The following is a 12,435-nucleotide window of genomic DNA, read 5'->3' on the forward strand; positions in this document are numbered from 1 at the left end:
AAGGTGATTCCACTAGGGGTCCATTAAGACCTCAAACCCCTTGAAGGCCCATCCAAGTTCAAATTTCTCATTTACGGACCCACAAGGTCTTCTTTTAAATGACATGTGTTCACTACTAAAGGATATCAACTAAAGGTCCATTAATCTATTTGGCCCATCAACTCATTATCTCATTTAATGTCACACAGAAGTTTATCAGAAGATTTGGGAAGTGTATCTTTGTAGTCAATATAATATACATCTCTATCATCCCTATGATGGGCTATAATATACATCTCTATCATCCCTACGATGGGGCTATCAGATACCATTTAGGCATAATGGCAGGATGGATTACCTTATTGTGATCAGATGCCTTGTTACATGAGCCAAGAGTAATGGTGTTATATAAGGGGTCCATTCTCCAAGTACAAAGGGGCTCTCCAACTATTTTCACTATACATGACCACTGTTTTCACAGTTACTTGGATTTAATCTTAAAACTAACTTAAATGTTGAAATAACTATGTTGGGGACTCATCCTTGTCTTATGTGACGTGGCAACTAGCTCGGAACTTTAGACTTCCCCACTTCGAGGTCCTCCAGTTCAGCGTGCAAGCCACCTTATCAGCAGAGTCGTAACTTCCATGAGGCCAGAGAGGCAACCGCTTCAGGGCCCAACCCAATGAAGGACCTTTTTTTTTTAATTATACTAAAAAAAATGAGAGACATGGACCTTAAATGGTCGTTAAACCTATTCTCACGACTCCGAGGCACGCACCGACGCATGACTCTTCTTTGCACGCAATTTCTTCTCCGGTGTTGCTCTTCTTTGCACGCGATTTCTTCTACGACGTTCTTTCTACCAAGGCACAGATCTACATAACAAGAGGTAGTCATAATCTTCTTCTTCGATCATCTTCTTCGTCTTGCAACACGTGGCACTAATTGTAACCTAATTGTGCAACAAGGATCATTTGTGTGACTTAATCACGTCGATTCTCGCAGTGGTTATCTCACTTGACACGGGCTGGCGGTTAGCCTTTGCTTGTGTGACCTAATTGCGTAACACGGGGCTGTCGCACGCTATCTCAGTCGCTTGTGCGAACTGCGACCTAATTACATATGGTGGTCACTACTTTTTGCCTTGCTACTGCCTGTGGCCACCGCATTGGTTTCAGTGTTACAGGATACACTAAATGGACTATCAATGTTATTGATTGAGAAAGAAAGAGTTCGACAATTGAATTATGTATATTTAATAAATATTTTTATCTCTAAAATAGTTAGACGAGTAGTGTTTATATAATTATTTTAAATATTTATTAACTTTTTATTGATGTAATATATTTATTTTAAGTTTATTTATATATTTAGTAAATATGTTATTTGTAAATTGAACTTTATTATTAGTTATCGTAGCAAAAGAGTCATTTTTTAGTATACGCTTCAGGTCCTGTCGAACATAGATACGGCTCTGCTTATCAGTAATACATCTTCATCGAATTCAGATAAAAACACTCATCCTCGGATTATTAATCTTCTTTTATATTCTTTACCAAGTGATACGGATATATCCCTCTGCTTAAATTTGGAATAGGAGAAAAGAGAAGGGCAAAGAGGTCTTTTCACATAAAAAGGGCTTTTGTTTTTAAGGAGAGCACTGTTCTTCGTGTAGGGGGCGGTTCGTGCTTTTGGTTGTTCCACCGCCAACACCAGAGTGTGGAGGGGTCTTCTGTCGTCGACACCAGGGCACGTGCGAGGGGGTTTCTTTTCGGCTGTCGGCTCCTCACGATCTCCTCCTTTACCTTCCCCACTGGATGCCATGATCGGGGGCACCATCGAAGTCGTTGTCGCTCCTCTCCTCTCTCTGATCTTCTCCACGCCGACCACGCCCTCGACACCGCCTCTCCTCTTCGACCCAGGCCATTGTCGGCAGAAACCCGTCGTTGCCTCGAGGAAGGCCCGCCGCGTCCTCCTTCATCGGCCGCCAATCGCTGGAACAGAGGCGATGCCTCTCCTCTCACTGGAAGCCTCCTTCGGCGTGGGCTTCCTTGCGCCTAGCCACAAAGGTAGAGGTGTACACAGATGGTACCTTCGCCGCCTCCGATGTCGGTCCTGCCTACTGCCGGCAATCCTTCACCCTCGTACACAGGGGTTCTCTGCCATAGCATCTCCATTCTCCGTCAGTGATCTCACCTCTTTTCGCTCTCACCGTCATTGCTGGTCCTGCAAGCGTCGATACCCCTGTGAGCGTTGTCGCCCTTGCCAGCTGTCGCCATCCTTGGCGTTGCTTCCAACCGCCGCTGCCTAGTCTAGCGGTGGCTACCAACGCTTCTAGTGGGCATTGCCATCCTCCGATGCCACCTCTAGCGATAGCCACCGATCGACCCACGACCTTCATGATTTGTGTTATTCCTTGTATGTTGTGTGCCAGTCATCGAGCCGATGAGTTATTGGTATTATCCGGCCTGCGCGTCGTGTCTCGGCCTACGAGCCGCTGTAGTATTCCAGCTCAGAAGCTGTCATCATATTTTGGCCGGCATGCTGCCTCTCGGACCCATGCTGCATCGGATTCCATATCGTCATCCCCAGAGCCGGCTCCTCAGCTACCTCACTTTCGTCTACTCTGCAGGGTCGCGACAACTCAATCTGCATCGCGACCAATTCACCGATCCATCCGAGGGCGTCTCCCCCCGGGGCCAGGGTACGTCACTGTTTGCATTCGTTTATTCATTTCATCGTCCTACTATTCGGTTGCTTATATATTCGTGGGACTCACCTCGAGCATCGGGGTACCAGGGACCGGGGCAACCCGATCGCTGGTTGCAGGTGGCGTTGACCGGAGGTCCTCCGATGACTTGGTCAACACAGAAGACAGCTCACCATCCGGGTCATGAAGATGCGGTCAACATTCCAGACACGTCACACCGGCAGATTCGTCTTCTCAGCTTCCCGACAGGAACATATTTGGCGTCGTCTGTGGGAACTCACCTGATCTGGAACAAGAAGATGGACGATGCCAGAAAATTCTGCCATATTCATGACCTTGATGGGTTTTGACGAGTATATCGTATTCTCCACACCCCACGGGTATTCGGGAGTCGAGAAATTGAGTCAGATCCTCTGCTGGTCGGCAGGTCAGTTTTTCCGTTATATTCTCTTTCGGTCATAGAATCTAGCATAGTTTCCCGAGCGAGGAATCCCGTGCCGATCAGTTGGGTTTCTATCATATTAGAGCCACAGGCTCATTGTCGAAGACCCCGTGCCGATCGATCGGGATTATATCTGCGCAGGCTCTCGAGTCGATCGGCCGGGATTATTTCTACGAAGACTCCCTAGCCGATCGGTCGGGATTATATTTACATAGACTCCCGAGCCGATCGACCGGGATTATATCTGCCAAGACTCCCGAGCCGATCGATGGGGATTATATCTGCGAAGACTCCTGAGCCGATCGGCTGGGATTATATTTGCAAAGACTCCAGAGCCGATCGGTCGGGATTATATCTGCAAAGACTCCCGAGCCGATCGGTCGGGATTATATCTGCGAAGACTCCCGCGCCGATCAGCCGGGTTTATATTTACGAAGACTCTCGTGGCGATCAACCGGGTTTATATTTTACTAGAGCCACAAGCTCATTGTCGAAGACTCCCGTGCCGATCGACCAGGTTTGAGTTATATTAGAGTCACAGGTTCTAGAAGTCGAGCGGCGACTATAAACCTCAGAGTCGAACGGGCGACTATAAACCCCTATCTTAGAAGACCGTCGAGCGGCGACGTTAAATCCCAGAGTCGAAGCGACGACTATAAACCCTCGCCTTAGAAGACCGTCGAGTGATGACGTTAAACCCCAGAGTCGAAGCGGCGACTATAAAAATCCCGCCTTGAAGAACGTCGAGTAACGACGTTAAACCCCAGAGTCGAAGTGGCGACTATAAAAATCCCGTCTTGAAGATCGTCGAGCGGCGATGTTAAACCCCAGAGTCGAAGCAGCGACTATAAAAACCCCACCTTGAAGACCGTCGAGCGACGATGTTAAACCCCTGAGTTGAAGCAGCGACTATAAAAACTCCGCCTTGAAGACCGTCGAGCGGCAACGTTAAACCCTAGAGTTGAAGCGGTGACTATAAAAACCCTGTCTTGAAGATCGTCGAGCGACGACGTTAAACCCAGGTTTCCACCAACGGTCGAACGGTGACCTTAAACCCGTGTCTCCACAGTCCAGCTTATCAGAGCATCTATCTCCCCCATTCGGGGTCGAGCAGTCTTCACTGGTCACGGACCAGCATGCCAAATATTCAATCTCTCCCATTCTGGGTCGAAAGATTATCACTGGTCTCAGACCAGCTTATCAATGCATCGTACTTCTTATCTCCCCCGTTCGGGGTTGAGTGATTATCACTGGTCTCGGACCAGCTTATCAGTGCATCGTATTTCTCATCTTCCCCATTCGGGGTCGAGCGGTTGTCGCTGGTCTTGCACCAGCTTACCAGATGTTCTATCTCCCCCGTTCGGGGTCGAGTGATCGTCACATCGGATCTTCTATCTCCCCTGTTCAGGGTCAAGCGATCGTCACATAGTAGATATTCTATCTCCCCCGTTCGGGGTCGAGTGATTATCACTAGTCTCGGACCAGCTTATCAGCGCATCATACTTCCTATCTCCCCCATTCGGGGTTGAGGGATTATCACTGGTCTCGGACCAGCTTATCAACGCATCGTACTTCCTATCTCCCCCGTTCGGAGTCGAGGGATTATCACTGGTCTCGGACCAGCTTATCAGCGCATCGTACTTCTTATCTCCCTCATTCGGGGTCGAGTGATTATCACTGGTCTTGGACCAGCCTATCAGCGCATCCTAGTTCTTATCTCTCCCGTTCGGGGTCGAGTGATTATCACTGGTCTCGGAGCAGCTTATCAGCGCATCGTACTTCTTATCTTCCCCGTTCGGGGTTTAGTGATTATCACTGGTCTCGAACCAGCTTATCAACGCATCGTATTTCTCATCTTCCCCGTTCGGGGGTCGAGCGGTTGTCGCTGGTCTTGCACCAGCTTACCAGATGTTCTATCTCCCCCGTTTGGGGTCGAGCGATCGTCGCATCAGATCTTCTATCTCCCCCGTTCGGGGTCGAGCGATCGTCACATAGTAGATGTTCTATCTCCCCTGGTCGGGGTCGAGTGATCTTCACTAGTCTCGGACCCGCTCATCGGATCCCATATCTCTCCTGTTCGGGGTCGAGAGGTCTTCACTGATCACAGAGCATATCGGAGCATTTTATCTCCGCAGTTCGAGGTCGAGCTATCGCCGATGGACACGGACAAGAGTATCTCCACTGGTTTCGGACTAGAATATCTCATGGGCTCTGAGCTTGCCCGACTCACGACTTTCATTTCCGTGCGCATTCGATTTCACGAGCTATGCTCCCACTCAGTTTTCGGGCTCCACTCCTGCCCGGCACTGCTTCGTCGCTCGCACAATATTCACTTATACGCTCACTTGGCGTTCGCCCGAGAGCTTGCCTAGCGGCCACTCGGCACTATTTCTCGTCGCTCGGTCGACACTTTGGTGGCAGCCTAATCCTTCACCCAATCCTCCATCTAGTCGCGTGCTTGTTTCACTCGACATCCTAGTGGTCGCCAGGTCGGCATTTTACGGTCACCATGTCGACATTTCGAGATCGCCCGATCACATCTTACAGTCATCCGGTCGACATTTTTCGGGGTTCGATTTCCATCCAATCACCCGGTCGGTATCTACTCAGTCGCACGCTCGCCATCATCCGCCCTGCATCTATCCACCCGATCGACATCCTTCAGATCGCCTGATTGACATATTCGCGGTGGCGTGCTCAGCATCGCTCGTTCGCTCGGTCTACTCATTGTCCCACGTGTCGCTTGATCTACTATCATTTTATTCGTCGCTCACGTGACATTCTACCACTCGCTTGGCAGCAGTCCGATTGTCGACTTGGTATTATTTCTCGGCATCGCTACCATCTCTCGGGCGACGCTCTCTCGATTACTCGGTTCGCATTTTCTCGATTTCCTGAGCGGCATCTTCTCGATCACGCGCTCGGCTCGATCGCCCGTCTTTCTACCTGATCAACATTATCTCCGTTGCCTGGACCGCACTATTTCTCGTCACTCGCTCGATACTACTTGAGTCACTTGCTCGGCATCGTCATAGCTACTCGTTCGATGTGATAAGACGAGCCCAATGATATAATTTCGAGTTCAGTAGCGATTCTGCTTTGGGCTTGGTCTAGTCAGTCGGACTCACACCTCCTTCGACTAGACTTGAGGGGAAGGCTTATGATACGGATATATCCCTCTGCTTAAATTTGGAATAGGAGAAAAGAGAACGGCAAAGAGGTCTTTTCACATGATAAGGGCTTTTGTTTTTAAGGAGAGCATTGTTCTTCGTGTAGGGGGTGGTTCGTGCTTTTGGTTTTTCCGCCGCCAACACCAGAGCGTGGAGGGGTCTTCTGCTGTTGACACCAGGGCACGCGCTGTTAGGGTCAAAATGTAGCTAGAGGGGGGAGGGGTAAATAGCTCGTCGCGCTCTTCGTGCTTGTCGTTGCTTGCTCCTTGATGATGATGTGCAGCGGATAATACAAGAAACAAAAACTACAACGCTAACGCTAAGGATTTACTTGATATCCACCTCAAAAAGAGGTGACTAATCCAAGGATCCACACACTCACGCACCCTCCACTATGAAAACACTCCTTTACGATAACTACCGAAGGCGGAGAAGTCTTACAAGCTCACAATACAACAATAAGAAAGAAAGAAGTAAAATATGTTGGATCGAGACGCGCTAGAGGGGGGGTGAATAGCGCTCGTGGCTATTTGTTCGATTCGTAAAACGTAAGAATTATCGGAGTAATTAAGCAGCGGAATAAACCAAAGTAAGCACACAGAGACAAGAGGATTTTTACTTCGTTCGGAGCCTTGATCGACTCCTACTCGAAGGCCCGCGATCCTTGATCGCTTCCGGTGGGCAACAACTATAAGCTCGTTAAAAGATTACACTTATGAGTACAAATAAAAGCTATAAATATTATACCGACAACAAGAAATGCTAAATCTGAAGCTTCGGGTCGTCGGACACTTGTAGCAGCACTTCGGAACGTCTTTTGGAGCAGCACGTTGATGAAAGATCACTTGGAATTCGTTGTTCTGAAGTGCTGGTCGAAACCCCCTTATAAAGGGTGTTCAAGGCGCCTTGAAGGTTGTTCAAGGCGCCTTGAAGGTTGTTCAAGGCGCCTCCAAGCTGCCTGGTCTTCCGCATGGATCAAACCTGACCTGGTCGAATTTCATCAATTCAAGGCGCCTTATGGCCCTCTCAAGGCGCCTTCCAAGGCGCCTTCTGCCTGCTTCAAGGCGCCTCCAATGGTGTTTCGCAGCCAGCTCAGCCTTTGCACCCGAGGCACCTCCAAGCTCCATAGAGGCGCCTCGGACACTGTTCATCCGAGGCTTTAGGTTGCTCCTTTGCTCCTGCAAGATACGTTAGTCCCAAACACTATCCTGCAACACAAAGTTAGCACAATAAACATTATTAAAGAGGTATAGACAGTCTCCGAACTGTCCGAGTCTGACTTCGGATTTCCAACCGGAAACCCTAGGTCGACCCGACACTCCACTCAGGAGATTTACCTGTTGCCAGTCGATCCTCCAGATCGACTAGACTTTTGCTCAGCATTCGATGCTTCCGGACTTTCTGCTGGACATCCGCTTCCCCGGCTAGTCCAGTCTTTCCCCTGGTTCGCGACACCAGGACTTTCCACCTTGGGTTACCACCCCCTGGGACTTTTGCCTGAAGTCATCGACCTGCCAAGACTTTCCGCATAGGGTTACTACCCCCTATGACCTAGGGTTACCGCCCCCTAGGGTTTTCCCTTTGCCTAACCGCAGCTAGGACTTTTCTCCACCTAGGGTTACCACCCCCTAGGACCTAGGGTTACCACCCCCTAGGGTTTTCACCTGCCTAACCGCAGTTAGGACTTTTCTGAAACCTTATTCAACATGTTAGATAACAGAGAATCTTAACTTTGAATCCCTTTGTCATTATCAAAACTTAGGTTCAATCGTCGGGTCGGATGCTTCCTGCACCAACAATATACAAGTAAATCTTACAAGATTACAATGAAACCCAAGCTTCTTCTTCTTGTTGTTGTAACTCACCTCTTGACTTGGATGTGCCTCCAAGAACTTTCAAGAACTGGCGGTGAGAAAGAAAGGATCGCTGTGAAGCTTTGCTGTGATTGCCGTAGAGAAGAGATGGAAGCTCTATCGAAGAAAACGCTCGCCAACGTCTATATTTACGCCAACGGTCGAATCCCAATCGATTGGATTGCTCCCAATCAATTGGGGAGGCTTTGGATCGATCGACCGATCGATCCAGAGCACCTCTGTGCTCTCTGGAATCGCTCTGAATCGATTGCCCGATCGATTCAAGGCTTCTCGAGCGATTTCCAGCGCTCCAATCGATCGACCGATCGATTGGAGGTTTCAATCGATCAACTGATCGATTCAAAAGCTTACTGTTCACTCATAAACTCTCCCAATCGATTGACCGATCGATTGAGAAAGTTTCAATCGATTACCCAATCGATTCAACCCATTTCTGCATGAATTCACGTCACCCAATCGATTGACCAATCGATTGAACCTCCCAATCGATTAGCTAATTGATTGGAAAGTAGAAAACTAGATAGAGCTTGAAATTAGCTTCGTTTCGCATCTGAGATCACCTCATTCCGATATCCGAGTCAAAAGTTATGGCCTTCGGAAGTATACTACGTCCGAACTTCCTAGTTCAATGCCAACTCCTTATTGGACTTACGACCGCTAAGAAAACGGTCAACTTTTGACCCATCTGGACTTTCTCTTTGCCAACTTCTCGTTAGACTTCTGATCACCAAGTATGATCCTCCTTGACCCACTTAGATTTACAGTCTCATGCCAAGTGTCTGGTCCTCCATGACCCACTTGGACTTTCACCAGATGTCCGGTCACCCTTGACCCATCTGGATTTCTTCGTGCCAAGTATCCAGTCAATCCTTTGACTTACTTGGACTTTTCAACACCAGATGTCCGGTCAACCTTGACCCACCTGGATTTCCACTTGTCTGGCTTCACTCACCAGGTATTCCCATCTGCTTGGCTTCAATCACCAGGTCTTCCCATTTGTCTGGCTTCACTCACCAGGACTTTCCATATGCCTGGCTTCACTCACCAGGACTTTCACTTCTGCCTAGCTTCACTCACTAGGTCTTTCACCTAGGTTCACTCACCAAGATTTTTCTTCTGCCTAGCTTCACTCACTAAGTCTTCTCATCTGCCTGGTCAACCTTGACCAAAGGAAAATTGTACCAACAATCTCCCCAAATGAACGATTGCACCTGCAATCTCCATTTACTATCAGTTTTCATGTATTGTCAAACATCAAAACACAAACATCAAGACTTGAACTTGAGCCAACTCAAGTTTAGTCAATCTGGTCAACCTTGACCCTAGGGAATATTACACCAACAATCTCCCCCTTTTTGATGTTTGACAATACCTTTAAGTTAGGCTAATCTCATAGCCTCAACTCTCCTTCATGCCAATGTAAGGATGATGGTTTCCTTTATTCTTCTCCTTTACTAAAGGGCAAACTCCCTCTTTAGATAATGAAGGTCTAACTTAACCACACATTCTTCCCCTATTGGCATACATCAAAAACTCTTCCCCTTAAGAGTTACCCAACGTTGTTCACAACACCATTATGAAGGTCTCATACTCTTCATTATCTTTAATGCTCATCCTTGAGCAATAACCAACAAACAGCGAGGATATCTACTCCCCAATGTACTTAAAATGCTCAACCTTGAGCATTTACGCTAAAGAAGGTTAACCACCTTCCAAGATGTATGAAAAATAGTTTTCATATCCTTAAAGAGTAACTCCTCCTAAAGACATGCACGTAACTTCTGTCATTGCACCAACAATGACTTGGAATCCCTAAACATATAGAAAACCCAAATTTAGAAGGTTTTGAGGTTCAAAATTTTAATATTGAAACCAAACCTCAACCAAAACATCTACTTAGTCTTCCTTAATCAATCTATCCTTATTTTCATCATGAAAACTCCTCCTAAATGTATACAAATATGTTTTGAGGGGTAAGAAATGATTACATAGACTAAAAATGCTGAATTCTAGCTTATCCAGTCAAAATCAACATTTCAATCGATTGGAGTTGGGTCTCAATCGATTGAACCCATCTGAATCGATCCACTGATCGATTTAGGTTGTGTGGATCGATCGATGGATCGATCCAGCAAGCTTCTGCTCGCGAGAAATGCCTTCTCAATCGATCGCCCAATCGATTGAGACACTTCAATCGATCGGGTGATCGATTGAAGCTCTGAAAATGCTGAAATTCGCTTTCAGTCAATTTCAGAAATTCCCCAAAAATTCTACAAAATTTTAAAAATCATGAAAATTCATGTAGGCATTCCTTAGGGCATATACTATCAAGGAAAAATATTTTTCTATGAAAATACTTTCTGTTTTCAAAAATTGACATAAACTTGAAAACTTGTAAAAATTTAGAGTTTTCTTACAAATTTGTGCCTAACTATTCAATGATGATTACGATCAAAAGATAGCATTCATCAAGGTTTTCCAAAGTATATTTAAAACTATTTTCAAAATCAATATCCAACCATATTCTTTGGGCTCAATGCACATGACTTGTACATTAGCTTTCCCAATGATTGGAAAACACATAACTGTTGATGCAATCGACCTAGGTTTGATCGGTATGATCATGATTTTGATGTGTGTGTCAAAGAGTTTAAGTTAGGCTTTCATATGTGTTTGATATGCGTGTTTGAGTCTTGCAGGACTTGGTGAAACACACATAAGGAGCTTAGTGCAATTAAGCTTGGGAAGCTCATCCTAGGGCTCGGATCCTTGAGTCGGTGAAGGATGGTGTGGAAGGCATCCGAGGGACCGCCGGATGAGGAGCAACGGAGTGGAGCCGAGGGAAGTGGACTTCAAGGCAACGTGAAGGATGGCACGGAGAGGAGTCGCGGGCTCGGGTGCATCTGAGGGACGAAGGCCAAAGAAGAGGACTTCAAGGGTGACTCCGGAGAGGATGAATGTGAGTGTGTAACAAGGTGCAGTCCAGTCGGTTGTAACTGCACCAGTCGACTGCATGTTTTAGCAGTCGACTGGCAGCGAACAGAAGCATTCTGTTCGCTCAGAAAATAGCTACCAATCGACTACTAGTTTTAGCAGTCGATTGGTAAATGACTGTTGGTGCCGAAAAGTAGCTGTTGGCTACTTCTAACGGTAACACCAGTCGACTGATAGTTTTGTCAGTCGACTGGTGTCGGGGTTTGAGTTGATTGTTGATCAACTCTCTTCTCTTATTTAAGGGATGCTTTGGGGGCTTGAAGAAGATTACTGTGCTAATTGTAAACCTTCTTAGTCTTGCCTAAAGCTTCCAAGTTCAATTCTCTTCCTCCCAATCTAAACTCCATCTTGTAAAGAGGAAGAGATCATTTTGTGAGAGGTTTGCTCCACCGAGAAGGAGAAGCTTTAGTCGGAGATTGCTGGGGACTGATCCACCGAAGGATCAAGGGCTCGTCCACCTCAAGGACACGTCGTGGAGTAGGAGCATCATCTCCGAACCACGTTACATAGAGCGTATTAGTGTTTGTATTCTTATTTTTTTCTAATTGCTTTAGTTTTTGTATTTCCGCTGTGGACTAACCCTCTTGTAGAGAATAAATCGATTTGGGGGTGACCTAGCTATCCAACCCCCCTTAGAGTCGGCCACCGATCCTCCTACAAGTGGTATCAGAGCAAGGACGCTCTTCAACGGACTAATCTCCAAGAAGAACAACATCATCAAATGGTCGGCTCAAACATTCATCTACCCAAATTCGAAGGGGACTTCTCTTGGTGGAAGAAGAGAATGGAGGTATTCTTCGAAACCGATTTTGATATTATGCTAATCATGGAAAATGGTTTCGAAGTGCCTAGGGATCAAGACAATAAGATACTTGAGAAAACAAGGTGGAGCAAGAAGCAAAGGGAAGAACATTTAGCGAATTCTAAAGCCGTACATCATCTACTAAATGTTCTTCCCCAACAAGAAGTAACAAGGGTTGGAACCTACTCAAGTGCCAAGGAGTTATGGGAAAAGCTAGTGGAGCTTCATGAAGGCACATCGGAGGCTAAATTGGCAAGAAGAGACCTCCTCCGAACTCAACTCAACAATGTAAAGCTTGAGAAGGGAGACAAGGTATCTACACTTCATGCCAAAATTAAAGAAATCTTAAGTGGACTAACAAGTGTAGGTGAGACTCTCTCCAACCGGGACATCATAATGAAAGCTATTAATGCTTTCCCAAGAAACTCGACATGGAGCTCCATTGTAGATTCATTCTACAT

The sequence above is a fragment of the Zingiber officinale genome, chromosome 3A (assembly GCF_018446385.1).
Source record: "Zingiber officinale cultivar Zhangliang chromosome 3A, Zo_v1.1, whole genome shotgun sequence".
NCBI lineage: Eukaryota > Viridiplantae > Streptophyta > Magnoliopsida > Zingiberales > Zingiberaceae > Zingiber > Zingiber officinale.